Below are 14,789 nucleotides of genomic sequence, written 5' to 3'. Positions count from 1 at the left end.
ATATACGTTTCCCCTCACCTGGTCACATGCTGGAGGTTGAACTAAAACTTAGATTATGGAACATAAGCACATTTTCATGTTCGCTCTTTTTTCTTCTGTCAGTAGCAGTAGATGTTTTACCGAAAACTCTGATTTCAAGTCGTAACTACAGTGTGTTCATCTCATGTCCCTTCCTGTCTGGTTTGTTTATGTACATGTTGCCAACCTGCAGAATTATATGCTGAAAACTAATGTTTGTTTATTTTTGTTCTCCTTATATCTGTATGTGTGTGTGGCTAGCCAGCGATAGTTATAGAAAGTTGAAAGTGAAACCAATAGTTGTCAGACAGTGGTTGAAAGATTTGGTGTTCAGCTGATTTCAGTTTTGGTTTAAATGTTTTGTGGAGGAGTGCATGGAAGAGTAAATTCACTGCTTACATAGATAAAATAGTGGAATAGTATTTCAACAGATGATTATTATCAGAATACTATCACCCAACCCCTTTGTCCTCACTCTTTGACGCCCCATAATACGTCCTGTCAACTAACCCCTATTGTTGTCAAAGTTGTGCCGTAATTTCCTCTATTTAATTCCGTACCTCTTCTTTAGTCACACGATCCTCGTGTCTAATCTTCAGCACTCTTATTGATCACCACGTTTTGAAAGCGTCCATTGTCTTCTTGACAGAACTGTTCATCGTCCACTTACATACAAAGCTGCACTCCACACAGATACCTTAGTAAAATAGTATCCAACCATCAGAATTTATATTCGATGTGAACAAATTTTCATTTTCAGAACGCTTTTCTTGCTATTGACAGTCTTCAGTCAGGTTTGCGTCTGCACCAGGAAATGCCTTACAATTTAAAATCTGGTTTCGAAAACTCTGTTCCAAATTTCGTGATTCTTAAGCAAGGTGCTGGCGATGATTACATTATGCTCTGTGGGAAATTCTATCAGGTGGCTTCCACTTTCATCCCTTCCACCTAGCCTTTGTGTTCTTACTGTTTTCGTGTACCTGCTACCGTATCACATTTTAAATTTTTGTCTCGCTTAATTATCTGAATAATCTCTTTTGTCGTACATTGTTTTAATTTATTAGGAGATAGTGAACAATCATGAACGGTAGTCATGAAATCTGTTTAAGGTGAAATGAGAAAACACGAATAATGAGATATGTGAAAGAGTACATTGTACAGAAAATGAAAAATTGGTATGTCTTCACCGAGCTTCGTCTTTACTTCCTGTAGGTGTAAGATACAGTTAATCAAACGCACCGGGCGTTTCAGTGGGTCCCGCACCGTACCTCAGTGGCTGTCCCGTCATTGGCTACCGCTAGCGTCTGCCGCTTCCAGATGGGAACGCCAATTCCGCGAGCCGCCGCGTCAAAGCGGAAAACGCTTGCCGCCGCCGTTGCCGCAAGACGCGCTGCCGCGCTCTAGTGGGAACCGGCCTTTCCAGCAGCGGCGGCGTACAGAACTTCCTGTGGGCGCGTCGTCGACTCTTTCATTCGTGGCTGTGACAGAGACTGTCCTGAGCTTGAACTTTCGTCGTGAGGTATTAACTTTTGCAGAGGACCTCACTCTTCGGGCAATACCACACTTATAAAGCAGCGTATTCCTCTCTTCCATGTCTTAGATTAGAAGACCACATAAAGAACTGTGACTCTGGTAATCCTATATTTGTGACCAACTAGCTACGTAATGTTGATCACTGGTGAAAAGCAAAGAAATCAGAAGTGAAATAGACCGTTGGAAAATGTCTACATTTTCATATGGAACATCTATATCCAAACACATTAACAATATTTTCTATTCAAAATTGCTTTGGATACAGCTATTGATCGATTATTGTTGAAACAATATGTGGAGGGGGGAAAAGACGTAACTTTGTAAACATGTAAAATGTATTTCTTTTGTATATACATTAATTTGAAATGATTTGAAGATGTAGTAGTATCTGTTTCTTTATTTGTAAAGATTTAGACAATGAGTTAGTTAAAAGGAAAAGTAATACCGATTGGATTGACATGCTCCGTGGTGACGTGCGCAACAGGAGAGGGAAGACAGACACTGGCGGGGCCTTGATCGTGTAGACCGTTTGTTGGTAGCCGTGCATTTAAAATTGTCATGGCGTTGAAAAGTGCCTCGAATCTTCATCAAAGTGATGTGGATTTTCACTTATACACTATTAAGTCGTCTCTGAAATAATCAAGTCGCAGATGCAAGCATTTCCGGACTTAAGACATGGTGAAAACTTGTGGGCTGTGGCTGCCACAGGAATAATGTCTCTGGAAAGCATCGTTTTGCTTGGTTTGTATTAATTTATCATAGACGTGAAGTCTCTGGGCAGTAAAGTTATTTTATTAATGGGGTACCATAAGTCACAACTGGCCAATGTGAGATAACAATTAATTTGAACATTGCAGTTTATTAGGTACATGATCAGATTTTTATTTGATCGGTCTATCACTGTTCTCTTCTAAATCCTTTGTCATTTATTACAAATAATAACTTGTACAAAAACTAATATTTTTGAAATCCTAGTAATATTTTCCGAATTTAGTACTTCAGAATAGAATGCTAACAACGCAGATCCTTCAAATTGATAAATTTAAGCCCTGCGCATTGGTCGCCTTTACTTTTCCATTTGCTGGCGTAAATTTTGTTAGTTGATAGTTGATAATGCAATTATAATTTTCAAAAATTAATTACATGAAACAGTTTAAAGATGGCTGCCAGAACATGGGATTAGGGTAAAGGGTAAGGCTTCCAGCTTAAATTCACAGTAAATTTCAAAATTACTTAAAATTAAATTAGCTCCTTCAGACCTTAGCGACAGTGAGAACCTAGACCAACATTTCTTTCAGAGGGCGTAAAAGTCAGGACAAAACCAACTTCCTTTCTGCTCTGTTCAGTGGATGGATGCATTCACAAACAATACTGAATGTAGGCAGTGCTATGAATAAGGCAGTGTTTTTGTAACAGTTGGTGAATTTTAAGATCAAGCACCTGCAGCCATCAGTTACTCCGGAACTGTTAGTCAATTGTCTTGACTGTTCACTAACAATCCATTTAGTACACATATGGTTCAGTTCATAAAAGTGACAATAAAATTGTTTTTCGCCCGAATTAGCTCTACGCAAGTAATCCAGTAAGTAACAGGGCGAATCCTTTGTGTACACTGATATATTCTGCGAAGGCTGAAAATGATGATCTTTGCTACAGCCAAGGCAACGCTGACGGCATCTACAGCATCCGATATCGGGTGTAGTGGCCGGTGGCGAGGAACAGTGGCTTTCGTAATTCAGTATTAAGTTTTGGCCACACTTGGTGCATTTAAACAATGTTAACATATGCAGCAAACAGTTATAAGTCTAACTGGACACAATTATGAGTTTCATAACTCAAATAATAAAATTGAAGCGATTGTACGCAGTTTCTTGTCACTTAAAAGGCAAAATGAATTTACATAAAATCGTGCGGGTTCGGTAACAATCTATATCTACTTCTATACTCTGCAGACGAGTGTGGATTGCATGGAAAGAGTACTTTCCACTGAACCAAGTATTAAGGTTTCATCTAATTTCATTCGTGCGTGGATCACATCAAGAAATCTATCCTGTCTTCGCAGTCCCTATGTAGCAATGCGGTGGGTTGTAGCATATTCCTACATTTCTTAATTAACACTGTTTCTTGGAACTTCATTTTAGCTTTTTCAGCATTTCAGTGATGCTATCCAAAAAACAATAGGTCACACAAAACTGTAACCTTTCGTTCAGCCCTTTTTATATTCCGTGTTATCTTTGAGTCCTGTGTGGTCTGCGGTCTCATACACTTGAGTAACTTTCTAGGGTGCGTCACGCAAGTTTTTCTTTCTTTTTTTGTAAGGTATGGAGAGAAACTGATATTTTGAAGCTTTGAGACGATTCACGAGGCACTCTCTGATAGTGTAATCTGCAGCGTACTGGTACAGAAGAGAAGGGTTTCGGGTTCGAGTCCCTGTCTGATAGTTATGACATGTCACAAAAGTTCATCTTAATGTACCGTAATCATGCCTGACATTATGCATGCACTGATGATACAGATATCATATCACTACCATAAAGGATTGTAGTGGAATCCGCATTATTTAAGGCACCGTTTTTGTAGTTTTCTTTCCACAGAGACACGTTTTATCCACTTTGTGCTATCTTCGGTGTGTTTATTTGTTTATTTTCTTTCCGCAAAATTGTTGCTGCATGTTAACGTTTTAAAGAAACTTTAAATTTTTAAAAGGAAAGATTGTTGTCGAATATTTTATATTAGTTTGCATACAGCACCGAGCTGAGCGATGTATCGCTGAGTTGAGACATTCTATGCTGTATATTTACGGTATGTTTCAAAGTTCTATTTTTATGGTAAATTTAGAAAAAAAAAAGATTATGTGTAGATTTATTTGCGTATTTTCACATAAAGCTACTATTTGTTTATGCTGGTTGCTTTATACTGAGTTGGCAGAAGTCATGAGATACGTCCTAATATCGCGTCGGACCTCCTTTTTCCCGGTGTAGGGCAGCAGCAAGACGTGGCATTAACTCGGCAAGTCGTTGAAAGTCCCCTGCAGACTTATTGAGCAGTAGTTGTCCATAGTTGTGAGAGTGTTGCCGGTTCAGTATTTGGTGCACTAATTGACCTCTCCATCATGTATCATAAATGTTCGATGAGACTGATCTCAGGCGATATGGGTGGTCAAATCATTCGCTCGAATTGTCCAGAGCGTTCTTCAAACCAGTAGCGAACAGTTATGACTCGGAGACATTGCACATTGTCATCCATAAAATCCCATCGTTGTTTGAGAACATGAAGTGCAGAATGGCTGGAAATTGTCTCCAAGTAGCCGAACATAACCATTTCCAGTCAAAGCTTTGTTCAGTTGGACCGGAGGACCCAGTCCAATCCATGTAATCATAACCCCCACCATTATTGAGCCGCCAACAATGTGCTCAGTGCCTTGTTGACAACCTGGATCCGTGGCCTAGTAGGGTCTGCACCTTACTCGAGCCCTACCATCAGCTCTTCTCAACTGAAATGGGTCTCATCTGATTGGCAACGGTTTTCCAGTCATCTAGGGTCCAACCGAAATGGACACGAGCCCAGCAGAGGAGTTGCAGGCGATGTGCTATTAGCAAAAGTACACGCGTCGGTCGTCTGCTGCCATAGCCCCTTAACGCCAAATTTCGCTTCAGTTTCCTGACGGATACATTCTTTGTCCATCCCACATTGATTTCTGCGGTTATTTCACGCAATGTCGCTTGCACTGACAACTCTACACGAACTCCGCTGCTCTCAGTCGTGAAGTGATGGCCCAGCCACAGCGTTCTCCCTGGTAGGAGATAACGCCTGAAATTTGGTATTCTCGGCATACTCTTGACACTGGATCTCGAAATATTGAATTCCCAAACGATATCCGAAACTTGTGTGTCTAACTCTACCATCCTGCGTTCATAGGCTGTTAATTTCGGTCGAGCGGCCATAATCACGTCGGAAACCTATTCACGTGAATCGTGAGTAAAAATTACAGCTCCGCCAATGCATTGCCCTTTTATGTCTTGTGAACGCGATGCTACCTGTACATCTGCATTTCGCTATCCCATGTGTTTTGGCTCCTCAGTGTAAATCTACCACATTATTTACAGCTTGTTATCCGTATCCAGAAAACTTCTTTTTATTTTCTGTTAGTTACGCATTTCCGACTGAAATAGCTATATGGCAGATTATTTAGGTACAGCTTATTAATCTTTATGTTGTGGTGTTTTCTTTCTTCGTTTGTGTCGTGGAAACACGCTTATTTCTTTCGCTATTGTCGTTACATACGTTTATTTTACGATTTGTTCTTCAAGAACGGAGTTTATGCCGCCAATACGTGTTGTTATGGCTATATGGTGTTCATTTGTTCTGTGGCTTGTTTCTTTGGGATGTGTCGCTCGGATTTCAAGTACTGTTGAACGTTTGTGACGTTAAGCTGGTGTGTGTGTGTGTGTGTGTGTGTGTGTGTGTGTGTGGGCACGTGTGTTTCTGAGACAGAGAGAGAGAGAGAGAGAGAGAGAGAGAGAGAGAGAGAGAGGGAGAGAGAGAGAGAGAGAGAGTGTTATGGATAGCCAGGTACAGTGAATGGTGGAGTATGAGGCGAGATAAATTGATTTTAGAGGGTGCTCATATGCCGTTTTGCGAACTACAACATTCACCAGATGATTATTATGAAGGAGTTTGCCTTAGTCATTCACTGTCCAATGACCACGTTGCTTATTTGGTTACAAACGTTGTAACAACCATAATGAGAGTAAATGCTGGAGGTCCTTGGTTGAGTTTCGGATAGGAGCGGGGATTTTCCTCGTTCCAGACCCTGCAGGCCGGCTTCAGACACACTGAGCCTGCTGGCAGGCTGAGTACCGGGAATCTCTCCGGGTGGTAAAAGGCGGCCGGGGCGTTAGGCTCGCCACCCTCTCACTCTTACTGCCGCAGAAAACGAAAGGACGTACTCTGCTAGCAGCCAGGGCAGAAGCCTTTTAGAGGTTCTAGCGCCAAAGACTTTACTTCTTTTTTTACTACCGCTACTAAACCCAACAGAAGCAGGAGAGTGGAAAAATTCTTTACGTGTCTCTTTCTGTACTACGGTACCGGCCTATCTGCGGCAGAAGTTATTAACTAGAAGCATTATCTCCCCAGTATCTTCTATACCTCGTAACAGTTGAAACTATCTCTTTAACTATTTTTATTAAAGACTGACCTACAGAATTTTCCCTGACGAAGACAACTAAACCTATCCATTTATTACGCACAAAATACAAGGCCACCGCAATCTGACTGCTATAGATTGACGACATGACTTCCAATAATTAACACAAAAGAATGGCCCTAAGTTGCAGGAAATCCTACATCTACATCTACATGGTTACTCTGCAATTCACACTTAAGTGCCTGGCAGAGGGCTCATGGGACCATTTTCATACTACTTCTCTACCATTCCACTCTAATGGCGCGTGGGAAAAAGGAACACTTAAATCTTTCCGTTCGAGCTCTGATTTCTCTTATTTTATTATGATGATCGTTTCTCCCTACGTAAGTGGGTGTCAACAAAATATATTCGCATTCGGAAGAAAAAATTGACGATTGAAATTTCGTAAATAGATCTCGCCGCAAAGAAAACCGCCTTTGTTTCAGTGACTGCCACCCCAACTCGAGTATCATATCAGTGACACTCACACCCCAATTGCGCGATAACACGAAACGAGCTGCCCTTCTTTGCACTTTTTCGGTGTCCTCCGTCAATCCTACATGGTAAGGATCCCATGCCGGGGAGCAAAATTCGAGCAGAGAACGGACAAGTGTATTGTAGGCTGTCTCTTTAGTGGGTCTGCCACATCTTCTAAGTGTTCTGCCAACAAAGCGCAGTCTTTGTTTCGCCCTCCCCACAGTATTATCTATGTGGTCTTTCCAATTTAAGTTGCACATAATTGTAGTTCCTAGGTATTTAGTCGAATTGACAGCCCTTAGATTTGTGCGATTTATGGTATACCCAAAATTTATCGGATTTATTTTAGTACCCATATGGATAATCTCGCACTTTTCTTTGTTTAGTGCCAATTGCCACTTTTCGCACCATACAGAAATTCTCTCTAGATCATTTTGTAATTACAGCGTCATCTGCAAACTATCTAAGGAGGCTGCTCAGATTATCACCCAGATCATTTATGTAAATCAGGAACAGCAGAGGGCCTATGACACTACCTTGCGGCACGCCAGATATCACTTCTGCTCTACTCGATGATTTACCGTCTATCACTACCAACTGTGACCTCTCTGAGAGGAAATCACGAATCCAGTCACACAACTGACACGATACTCCATTCGCACACAATTTGGTTAATAGTCGCTTGTGAGGAGCGGTATCAAAAGCTATCACCGTGTAACTACATATGGAGCCACTTATCACGGTATAACTATATATTTCTATTTTTATAATCATATTTTAAGATTATGGTTGGGGTGTCTTTAAATATTGTGGGCTAGCATGAGACTTTTAATTAACTTATACCGCGATAACGGTCGTACGGACATCGGCTGCCCCGAAGTACGTACGATATAATATTTTTTAAACACAACGCGCGACACACTGCCTTCTAATATATAGTTTGCGTGAGCGCTGCTATTTAGAAAAGAAAATACGCGTATTCTTACGCAAACTGTAATTATTAATATGGGTCTCAGGGGCTACTGATTATTTATGTACCAAATTTCACAAAGATTAACTGAGATATTGCGGAGCTTGTTAAATGGAATGATTTTGAATATTTCTTTTGCATTATTTGCAAGGCAAAACTGGAGGGGATCACATCTGCAGTTAAGCGGCCAAAATAGAACATACTGAACTCATTCAGTGCTGTGAATTTTAGTAAATGAAATCTATCACTGCTCTGTTTAACTTTGAAATTAATGAAAGATCAAAATTGAGAAGGCTCTCGCATTTACATTTAATATTATTATTTATTACAATATGAATTATTAATTATAAACGATAGCGTAATGGCCGACCAAATGCTGCTAGGGAAGAAGAACTCCCTGCAACTCGAACTTCTAAAAAAACTTCGTTAATGAGAATTAATGGTTGCGACTATGAGAGGTGACAACTAAGTCAATAATACACATTTTCTGATAACAATTTCTATTATATTTTGCAAAAATACAGAAAAAACTTCCATTAATTATCATCCAGCGCTACAATGGCGGTCTACTGCTAGACGAAACAAAAACAGGAGAGAGAGTTCATCAAAGCATTGTCTCTGATCTTCATGGCCTATGTTACACAGAGGTTATACAAAAAACTGTTCTTTGTTAATTACACGTATATTTATATTTTGATAATAATAATTTACATTCTTTACTATTTGTTATACATCGCGCAGACGTACTTAGGCTTTAAATAATTTATGATTCACACATCTCATAACAAAAACTTCTTTTCCCTTTCTCCAAATGCCCATTTATTGACATACCGTTACATGGGCCCCCTAGTGAGGGTGTACTTAATGTGGTTTACTGCTTTATGTACAGACTCACTACCGTCTTACATCATTATTTAAGTGCTCATGTTTACATGATTAAGGCAGGTACATTTGTGTTCAAGTCACAGTTACATGTATGGTTATATTCGTACTATATCGTTCGTGTGTTTCAGATATGTTTCGATCTCATTCTTTCAGATTTGTACATTTATTTGTTGCAACCATATTTTGTATCAGGAATGTGAACAATCCGGAATCCTACAGACCTGGTACGAATTTGCTTGCACTACCCCATCTGGGTTACAGGCGTTTAGGAAAAGCGGGTCAAAAAACCTCGCCTGGAGTCTTCGGATTGTTGACATTCATCTCTTTTCATTGAATTAATCAATAAGGATATATATGTGTTACAACAAAAAATAGACGTTACTTGAAATTACGTACACAGTACGTTTCTCATATAGTATTAAAGTTCATCTTGGTGAATAGTATTCGTCTGTGCCTGCATTATTTGCATCACAATAAGAAATATATAGCCACTGTTATTACATATACAGTACGTTTAACTTGGCATATGCAATCAGTTTTTCACTTTCTGTGTCCTTTGCATATTAGGTTTGTTACAAGTTTCCATTGTAAGCGGTTTTTATTAATTCGTCGTCAACCATAAATACATTTCGAAATTGCATCGAAGTAAGAGTCGTCGACGCTGGTGTATTGTTGAGCTGTCGGCGAATCGTTGTTGGCGACGACAGAATCGTGTGCGGCAGCCTATCACAGCGACAGTTCGTTGACCTGCGCTATGACGTCTGCGCAGACAGCTGACGATCAGCCGACAGGCGCGGCGCATCAGCTGTGCAGTCAGGAACATCTGCCGGCCGCTGGCCTCGCGTAACATGCAAATATTCGACCGCGTATCAGTTCATCAGCAAAACAAGACAAATACACATATTGCAAATGCTGAAAGAAATGTTATCAGTTTTCAAGCACTCCACAGTCATTTGTGTGTATTGTTTTTGTATGGGCTGATATAATGTAGGAACGTACGAGGTCCAGTTCTTTAAATAAGTTTCTGGCTCGAACTCACACATTTCACTAGTCGGATTAAATCATTGTTTTCTGCTAGGTGATCACTACTCACAAGGGAACCTCCCCATCACACCCCCCTCAGATTTAGTTATAAGTTGTCACAGTGGATAGGCCTTGAAAAACTTAACACAGATCAATTGAGAAAACAGGAAGAAGTTGTGTGGAACTGTGAAAAAATAAGCAAAATATACAAACTGAGTAGTTCATGGGAAGATAGGCAACATCAAGGACACTAACAACGTAGGAGCGCCGTGGTCTCGTGGTAACGTGAGCAACTGCGGAAGGAAAGGTCCCTCGTTTAAATCTTGCATCGAGTGAAAAGTTTAATTTTTTATTTTCAGTTTATGTGACAAACTCTTACGTTTTCATCACTTTTTTGGGAGTGATTATCACATCCACAAGAACACCTAAATCGGGCAAGGTAGAAGAATTTTTTTACCCATTCGCCAAGTGTAAAAGTTAGGTGGTTCGACAACATATTCCTGTCATGTGACGCACATGCCGTCACCAGTGTTGTGTAGAACATATCAGATGTGTTTTCCTGTGGAGGAATCGGTTGACCTACGACCTTGCGATCAAATGTTTTCGGTTCCCATTGGAGAGGCACGTCGTTTCGTCTACTGATCGCACGGTTTTGCGATGCGGTCGCAAAACACAGACACTAAACTTATTACAGTGAACAGAGACGTCAATGGACGAACGGACAGATAATAACTATGCAAAAATAAAGAAAGTAAAATTTTCACTCGAGGGAAGACTTGAACCAAGGACCTCTCGTTCTGTAGCTGCTCACGCTACCACGGGACCACGGCGCTCCAGAGGTCACTTTCTCCTTGATGTTGCCTATCTTACACATGGCCTACTCAGTTTGTATATTTTGCTTATTTTTTCACAGTTCCACACAACTTCTTCCTGTTTTCTCAATTGATCTGTGTTCAGTTTATCAAGGCCTATCCACTGTGCCAACTTATAACTAAATCTGAGGGGGGTGCGATGGGGAGGTTCCCTTGTCAGCACTACACACTGTCATTATGGTGAGTGTTCATGCGAGTACCTTGCTGTGACACTTTCCACATCACTATATTCGGCCTGCGTCGCTTCTAGCATGCGTTTGTCGGCCCCGGAATCCGCAGTTCGCTGTGCCCTCCTCGTAGCGTCCATTCACAGTCCACTGGGAATATTCCGTTCATAGGAAGTTTCTCTTGTACACAGAAACATTTTTTCACAGTATGAATATCAGTATTATTTCGCATATTAAGTTGTTTCTTGCGGAAGGCACCCCCATGCATGCTGTTAATTTTATTTATCGTAGTTCACTGTTCTTAAACAACAGTTCTTACTGCTAAATACGGTAAACACTCGGTGTGTTACCACACAGTTTATTGTTCACTTTTTCCATCACATTCCAATTAGTGATTCAGTTTATCCGTATTGCACTAAGCACCTATTATTTGAGCTACATAAGAAATATGGCTCTCACATTACATAATCGTATTTCACACATTGCACATACCAGAGTTCCTTCTAGATACGTCTTATCACTCTGTACTAAGTGACTGATCTAGTTGGCACCTCTTATTTAAAGTGTCGACCAGTTGGTCTTTCTGGACTCGCGAGTTCAGTAGGTCTTTTAACACATGTTTTTTATGGTCATTCAACACAGATTCATTGCTTTTATTGTTGCTGCGTTTGCAGTTGCCTTCCTTGTGAGGGTGCAACTACAACAGGGTGACCAAATTATTTTCGGTGAAAACCGGGACACATTCACCCGGGTGCCAATGGACACCTCATTCCACATGTACCAAGGTTTCTTAATTTTAAATATTAATGTTTTGTTGATACATTTTGTTAACCCGATTATTATAACTAATGAGAGGATACAAAAGATTGATATAATCTAGATTATCTGTATAATTAATGACATTTAATAAACGTATACAGTAATAATGAAATGTATTACGATTTTACAAAATTTTACAGCCATTCAACTTTTGATCAATTAATATTAACATGAGCTTTAATATTGCTGAGCACTTGTAGATGGAATTGACTGTTCTTGGAGAAAAGAATATTTTTCACTGCCTTCAGCCTTCTTGATCATGTCTTTGTTCTTTGAGACACGGTGATAAAACTCGGCACAATCCATTTTGTAGTTGTACAGGATCTGCAGGATTGCTTCAAGAGAATCCACCTCCATTCTGTTTCTTTCATCAGTCCACTGGATATTCATGAACGAAAATATTCTTTCCACATTGGCATTATGGGCTGGGATTGCAAATAAATACCTTGCAATTATTACCAACTCAGAGTAATGCTGAAGACAGTCACAGCTTTTAAAAAAACTCACCCACTTCTCATGACATTCCAATGGCGTTTTTTTTTCATCATTCCACTTGTGAAGACTTTCTTCAACAAAATTTGTCAGTATGCCGAACTGATCAAAGAGAATGGAATCATCGATTTCAATCTCTTTACTCTTCAAATAAGAAACTGTCTCTTCAACACTTCCCCATTTTGGCACTCTCTTCAGTAACATCCAATCAAACACCGGCGATGAGGGTAAATATGAGGCGCTCCACTTGCTGAGATATTCTACACAAGTGTTATAAAACTTGTTAACTTCTTCTCTAAAACTCCTTTCCGCTGCTTCTGATACTTCTGCTCTTTTAAGGGCAGATTTAACATTAAAAGAAATGAACTGCTGTTCTCTCCTCGTAGTAACAGTAGTAACAGTTTCCAGAGTATTTTTCAAAACATCATTTACCTGTATTACACTTTTCGTGCTTCCCTCAATTTCCTTTATCCCATGCTGCAAAGTGCTAAGCTGACTGTGAATGAACCATAAGTAGGCTTCACTTAAAGGGTTACTGAAAAACTGAACCAATATTTTGGGAGCTTTGTCTTCATTTAGGAAAAAATCTTTTAACGGTTCAAACAGGTGGATTACTCTTTCAACTGCTGGAAACAGTGATAACTAGCGAGTTTTCGAGTGACATATTACATTCATATATTCAGTTCCCACATAATCACAGAACTCCTTGAGCCTCTCTGTTCTAACAGTATATATGTAAAAGTGTGAGTACACCTTCATGACGATAGTTTCAACATCACAGCTTAAACTGTCAGCAGATGTCTGCACGTTGTTGTGTAAAACGTGCAGGACACCCTATGCCTTCAATGTTTTCATGCAATGTTGCCTTTAATTTGGTAAATACGTTGCATTTGCCTTGTCTTTTTAAACCGTCAAAGTTTGTGTTGATGTTGTCTCCACAAAATGCCACACATTTATTTTTCTCAAGATCAAACATTTCGATAGTATTCATACAAAATCTTGCAATTTCGTCAGATGTTTCATTAGGTAGGGAACTCACCTTCAAAAGTTAGGTCTGAATTCCCTGATTAATATCGAAAAACTGAACAACAAATGGAAATATTTTACTGGCCTTATGATTGCTGGCATCAGTGGATATCCCGCAGAAAGAAGACTTTTTTGACTTTTTTATGTATTCTAGGCTTTTCTTTACACTCTGCGGAGCAATAACTCCTTTCACTAAGACTGACACTTTAGTTCTTGCTGAACTAAACTTTTTTGCAATGGAAGAATCATCGAACATAATGCTGTTAATCTTATTAGTACAATCACTAGATCTATAATTTTGGTGATGTTTTACCGTGTGGTAGGCTAGTGTAAGCTCGACTGCTCGAACTTTCGTTTCTTCACTTGACTAATGTTTCACAAAGTAATTTTGTAGAGTCTTACTGCAGCTCGGTGCACTGCATCTGTTAATGTGTTTCTTCGACCTGATGTGATCAACTATGTCGGAAGGTCAACCATGACTTGTACTAATAAAACAGTTACATACGGAACTTCATGAAGAACATAATAATTCCAATCCCAAAGAAAGCAGGTGCTGACAGATGTGAAAGTTACCGAACAATCAGTTTATTAAGTCACGGATGCAAAATACTAACGCGAATTCTTTGCAGACGAATGGAAAAACTGGTAGAAGCCGACCTCCGGGAAGATCAGTTTGGATTCCGTAGAAATGTGGGAACACGTGAGGCAATACTGACCCTTAGAAGCTAGATTAAGGAAAGGCAAACCCACGTTTCTAGCATTTGTAGACTTAGAGAAAGCGTTTGACAATGTTGACTGGAATACTCTCTTTCAAATTCTGAAGGTGGCAGGGGTAAAATACAGGGAGCGAAAGGCTATTTACAATTTCCACACAAACCAGATCGCAGTTATAAGAGTCGAGGGACATGAAAGGGAAGCAGTGGTTGGGAAGGGAGTGAGACACGGTTGTAGCCTCTCCCCGATGTTATTCAATCTGTATATTGAGCAAGCAGTGAAGGAAACAAAAGAAAAATTCGGAGTAGGTATTAAAATCCATGGAGAAGAAATAAAAACTTTGAGGTTCGCCGATGACATTGTAATTCTGTCAGAGACAGCAAAGGACTTGGAAGAGCAGTTGAATGGAATGGACAGTGTCTTGAAAGGAGGATATAAGATGAACATCAACAAAAGCAAAACGAGGATAATGGAATGTAGTCGAATTAAGTCGGGTGATGCTCAGGGAATTAAATTAGGAAATGAGACAGTTGAAGTAGTAAAGGAGTTTTGCTACTTGGGGAGCAAAATAACTGATGATGGTGGAAGTAGAGAGGATAGAAAATGTA

The sequence above is a fragment of the Schistocerca piceifrons genome, chromosome 2 (assembly GCF_021461385.2).
Source record: "Schistocerca piceifrons isolate TAMUIC-IGC-003096 chromosome 2, iqSchPice1.1, whole genome shotgun sequence".
Lineage (NCBI taxonomy): Eukaryota > Metazoa > Arthropoda > Insecta > Orthoptera > Acrididae > Schistocerca > Schistocerca piceifrons.
Note: the sequence above shows the minus strand (reverse complement) of the source record.